Source organism: Hypomesus nipponensis, chromosome 2 (assembly GCF_054491055.1).
Source record: "Hypomesus nipponensis isolate SF chromosome 2, ASM5449105v1, whole genome shotgun sequence".
Taxonomy (NCBI): domain Eukaryota; kingdom Metazoa; phylum Chordata; class Actinopteri; order Osmeriformes; family Osmeridae; genus Hypomesus; species Hypomesus nipponensis.
The window spans coordinates 10,706,763-10,712,307 of record NC_140362.1 but is presented as its reverse complement, the minus strand read 5'-3'; the positions used below and the strand labels follow the sequence as shown (position 1 = coordinate 10,712,307).

Below are 5,545 nucleotides of genomic sequence, written 5' to 3'. Positions count from 1 at the left end.
GCTGCTCAATCAACGTGCCCTCATTACCATTATTACAATGAGCATCCAGACCAGTCAAAATCTCATGTGTAATTATTTTGAGACAATTACAGAGACAGGATATGTTAAAACATCAGGGGATGACTCCTTTAAGCTTAGGAGAACTGATAACATAACTTTACATTTTTAAACTGTAATTGTAAATCTTGAAGTGAAACATTTTAAGATGCCATCAATTTTGTATTGTGTTGTATCCAAACAAAGCCTCAGTTTTCTGAAACAGTTACAAAGTTACTACTTAAATGGCAAGAATCAAACCCAGCATTTTGAAATACCGGCAACAGCGTTACAGTCAATTAAGTTCCATGTAAAGGTTATAGTGCATTTTCGAGGTGCATTTTGGAAGCAAGAAGCACAAAAAAAAAATCTTTTTGAAGATGTCTTTATTCCACAACCTTAAACATTTGTCAATAAAATATCACACTCCTTAACTGTATGATATTAAAATTTAAACATCATTAAATGGTTTAAGGAGATAGTTCCTTATGGAGGTACTTCTGTATGATTGACTATACAAATGTATTCAACATGAGCATAGAACTATTTTTTTACAAACTGTTGAAAAATAAAGAGAAGCATCACTAAAATTTACAAACACTACAAACCAGGCGTGGAAATTTGGGAGTTAGGCTTCTCTTACTGCCTACCTCTGTTTTTAAAGACAGTTTCTCAGATCAGTCCAAACCCAAACTCTGTAGATTTCATAGACGCTTCCAGGTTTTCTTCGAATGCCTGGTAACTTTGGCACTTCAGTGGGAGTTTCAGCGTTGTGAGGCAGGTTGAGGCCACTGGCAGAGTAATTTCCGGAGATATTTCAACATAAAGGTGCTGGGGAGGCATACTCCAACCTGTCCAAAACTTCAGGAGTAGTTCCTGAGAAGACCCTACAAAGACAGTCATACCTTTTTGAAGTTTACCCAAACATCATTAGTCACTGCTTCACTGTAGAGTGAAAAAAAATCTGATTTTTCACCAACATGTTTCCATAAATATGGACTTAATGTGAATAATTAGCAACAGCTCTAGGATATGAACAGTGTTACGAATCCGATCTGTTTTAACATGTATAATCTGACCTTTTTCAATGTAGTCTCTCCTCCACGTTGCTGTGGTCATCCTCATCCTCACTATCTGGCATAGGCCAGATGATCCTTTTCAAGATGGTCTAAGAAGTAAAAACATTTTCAAAGACTATCAATTAAAGGGTATATCAACAGAGTAGAGCTACGTTGCAAATATCACATTTAGAAAAGTACAGGTAGAAAAGGCAACCTTAATTGTATATACAAATGGAGGCTTGTTATCTGAATGATAGAACTCCAAAATGTTACACTTGCAGCCTTATTCGTTTTATAATTACAATGACAATAACCATAATGATATGTATGTAAACAGTCAGCAGTTTCTTATGAGAAGCTAATTACCTGTGAGTCCATCACTTGTTAAAGAGCCGGACACTCTTCAATCATAGTGACGCTTCGCGTCGTGCCTAACAACTCCCCTTACCTGTTCTAAAATCAGCGTAACCCAGGGACTCGCGGGGCTTATTGCTTTTCTAAAACTGTTACTACAAATATTTGATATGGTTTCATCAATGAAAACAATTAGAAACAAAATAGTTTCATAATAAACCGTCATTCTTCCGCTACTACAAAGTATAGTTCCTACATAAATCGTTGCCACGCAACAGCCAGATGATATCTTTGGCGTCTTTTTCCATTTGAAATATTCGATGCACATTAATATGGAATGTTAAAGAATGTTATGAGGACCTGTGAGGTTATGCTGGATTTTACAACGGCATGGAACGCAATATAGCCAATCACAATCAAGGATGGGAACAACCAGTTTTAGAAGTATAATTTAGATACAGTTGTTGGTGAAAAAAAGACATTATTACACTAGTGAATCTGTTTGTTTTACAACATACTTATTGTTACGCATAATTATTTTTGGGTTGGACTACTTTTTTACCCAATAAAAAGTCAAAGAAATGCAAACATGTAAATCCAGACAAGAAAGTAGCCTAACTAATAGGGGAATTGTGTATATGCTGTATGTGTGTGTGTGAGTTTGTGTAAGTGTGCGTGTACTCTGTATTTATAAGTGCTTGCATATATATGTGGATATTTCAGTTATAATGATAATAACAGCAGCAAATAAAAGATAAGAAATAAGAAAAAGAGAAAAAGTACTTAATTTCATTTATAATTATTCATATACCACATGCTGTAGGATTTTCTGTGCTAACTACCTCCTGTTGTTATTAATGATTGGAGGAAGATCCCAGCTGAAGGCCAAATTGTTCACCTCGCATCGTTCCTGTGGGGTCAGTTCTCTCTGACTATCAAGCTGCAATTAATAAAGTAAGGCAATGATATATCACTTTGATGGTCTATGCTATGTTAAATACGAAGAAAAAATATTTGCATGATAGCATAGGAATAATCAATTCAAGTGAATAAAAAAAAATGTGTCATGACAATAAAACAACTTCAAGTGACACTTACTACAGAGACTACATCAACAACATCTGTATCAGGGCAGTCAGCAACCTCAGGTGCCACAAACTCCTCGTTACTTCCAACAATTAGCTGCAACATTGCTGGACTCAGTCCAGTAAATCGAGGACCTCCATGAATAAAAGAATGTCCTATGGCACGTCCAGCTACTCAGAAAAGGTCTCCATCTATCAGGGCTTTGGAAGTGGATGGGACCTTGTGATCGCCTGTCCCATTGAACAGAAGAGTTCTGGTAGTGTTCTCTGAGAGTAAAAAAAATACAAATACAAAAAAAAGCTGATTTCTGGTGAGACAGTAGCATTATCCTGAGGTTTTTCAATCGCAGTTCAAGGAAATATCTAGCTGTGATAATTATTTACAGTGTCACACAAACAGATTATGGTGAGTCAAAATACCAGACATGAGAGAAGACAATTTTCGGTTAAAGAATACACACAATACGCCCTCAGATGTCAATTTGAGATCAATTTTGGTGACCAACCTTTCCAAATCCAAAAAGGGTTTTTGGGCCACCTAGTCAGAGCCAATTAATCCAACCCCACTACTTCTGTTTGAGTTTCAGTCTGTTTGAAATTGTATGCTTTTTTTACAAACAAAACAATACAATAAACTGTTAAACTCACCGAAGTAAAGGTTGAAACCAAACTGGATTTTTGCCATCACCATAGACAGGAAGTGCCGTTTTACACCATCTCCAATAGCTGCATCACAAGGAGTACAAGGAGTTACTCTGTCGACTTAATAGGAATGTGTAAGGGTCAATTTCAATAGATTTGTATTCTAGAAAATGGGCTTGCCCAGTCAATTCTTGTTTTTTTGTAGAAAGTTAGAATCTCCCTTTCACGATCTTCCTCAGTGGATCCGAGATTCAGCCTGGCAACCAACCCTGGCTTGAGTTCAGCATTGTTGAGCAAGTGACGTCGAAACATGTTGGCTGCCTCGTAAACATCAGGCTCTGTTGTCCACTCTGAAAATCAATTAATTATAAGTGAAGAAAGAGTTGATTTTAGACTGTTTAGGACAGCAGCTAAAAGTTCCTTCTATTTTGTAAGGACAACATAAATATCTGTACTTTTATTCATTAACTGTATGTGGTTATAAACAATAAGACAGTTGCACCTTCAGAGCTGTTACTTTGATTTTCTTCAAGTGGATTTATTTTGGTTGCTTGATGAGCTAGCAGGAGCTGAGGTTCGTGTCTTGGACTCTTCTGAGCTTCCTGATGGGGTATTCTCGTCCTGATGGGGTATCCTCGTCGCACGAAGACTCAGTCTAACAAAGACAAACGAGTCTACCTGCGGAGTCCACCGAGGAAGGCCGACGAGGAGGTCACCTCTTCTGATAAGTATCAACCTATTTATATTCATAATTAGATCATATTCTACCTAGAACTTATTCTTAGCTAGCATGTGTTTTTTTAGCATTCCTGTTCATTACACTACCCGTAGACGTAGATATGTCACAAAGTATATACGGTCAACTTCTAACCTTCACTACCTATCCAGATCTTCTCCACCTGCCCTCTCTCTTTCTTGAGGGCTCTGGAACTTCCAGTCTGCTGTGAACAAGGCAGACTTCATCCCGGCGTTTGCATCCCATGCTTCTCTTCATGCCCTTGCGCTGACAGAGACGTGGATCCGCCCAGAGAACACTGCAACTCCAGCTGCTCTCTCCGTCAACCACTCCTTCACTCACTCACCCCGCTCAACCGGACGGGGTGGTGGGACAGGTTTGCTTCTTTCCCCTCATATTAAACACCACTCTCCTTTACTGCCAAATCATTTGAACACCATTATGTGATGATAACTAATCCTATCAAAGCATGCTTAATTGTTCTTTATCGCCCACCAGGACCGCTTGCTGACTTTGTGGAGGAGCTGGACATGCTCCTCAGCGTCCTCCCGGATGATGGAACCCCCCTGATAGTCCTTGGGGACTTCAACATCCACCTCCAGGGAACGCAGGCTGTCGACTTCTTGTCCCTCCTGACCTCCTTTGACTTGACGCTGCTGAGCACACCGGCGACCCACAAGGCAGGCAAAGAGCTAGACCTCATCCTGACACGTAACTGTATCACTGACTTAACCTCTGTAACCCCACTGCACATTTCTGATCACTTCTTTATCAAATTCTCTGTCTCTCTCCCTCCAACCCCTCCTACCTCCCCTCCCCTCGTAACTTTCCGGCGCAACCTCCGCTCCCTATCCCCCTCCCATTTCTCCTTGGTTGTAACATCCTCCCTCCCTCCCATTGACGAGTTCTCGTCCCACCCCACTAACACTGCCACTGACACCCTGTTAACCACTTTAACTGCATCACTTGACTCTCTCTGTCCCCTGTCAACCAGGCCTGCGCGATCTTCTCCCTCCTGCCCGTGGCTTACGGATGTTATTTGTGAAGAGCGGTCCACCCTTCGAGCAGCTGAGAGGAGATGGCGCAAGTCCAAAGATGGTCTGGACCTTGATAAGTATCACTCTCTCCTTAAATCCTTCTCTTCTCACATAACTGGTGCTAAATCCCTCTACTTTCTTAACAAAATTAACTCTGCTTCAAACCCCCAGAAACTTGTCTCTACCTTCTCCACCCTTCTTAACCCACCTCCCCCACCCCCCCCCCCCTCCACCCTGACAGCAGACGACTTCTCCTCCTTCTTTCAGGAAAAAGTGTCCGACATTAGCAGCCCTAAACCCACCTTTCTTACCCCCTCACCACTCATGACTGACCCAACTAAATGTCTAAACTCTTTTTCTCCCCTGTCTGAGTCAGAGCTCTCTGACCTCATTCTCTCTCATCGCCCCACCTCCTGCCCCCTTGATCCTGTCCCCTCCCCTCTCTTTCAAACCATCTCCCCCTCTATCATAACTTTTCTGCTCCATGTCTTAAACTCCTCTCTTACCTCTGGCACCTTCCCCTCTGCCTTCAAACAGGCCAGAGTTACCCCTTTACTCAAAAAACCCTCCCTTAACCCTGCTGTCCTCCAGAAC

The 5,545-nt window shown here is 41.1% G+C and overlaps 1 long non-coding RNA gene across 2 annotated transcripts; it reads right to left on the bottom strand.

The window, feature by feature from the left end:
* Nucleotides 1–289: 289 nt before the first annotated feature.
* On the bottom strand, nt 290–3,813 carry LOC146300726 (uncharacterized). 2 transcript variants are annotated; one of them, XR_014766607.1, is made up of 4 exons: nt 3,681–3,813; nt 3,185–3,528; nt 1,116–2,803; nt 290–923 (listed from the first exon to the last, which is right to left on the bottom strand). It is a non-coding gene; the product is annotated as an uncharacterized LOC146300726 (long non-coding RNA). The 2 variants fall into 2 exon arrangements; XR_014766605.1 differs by having other exon boundaries at nt 3,185–3,792.
* Between the last annotated feature and the right edge of the window lie 1,732 nt (nt 3,814–5,545).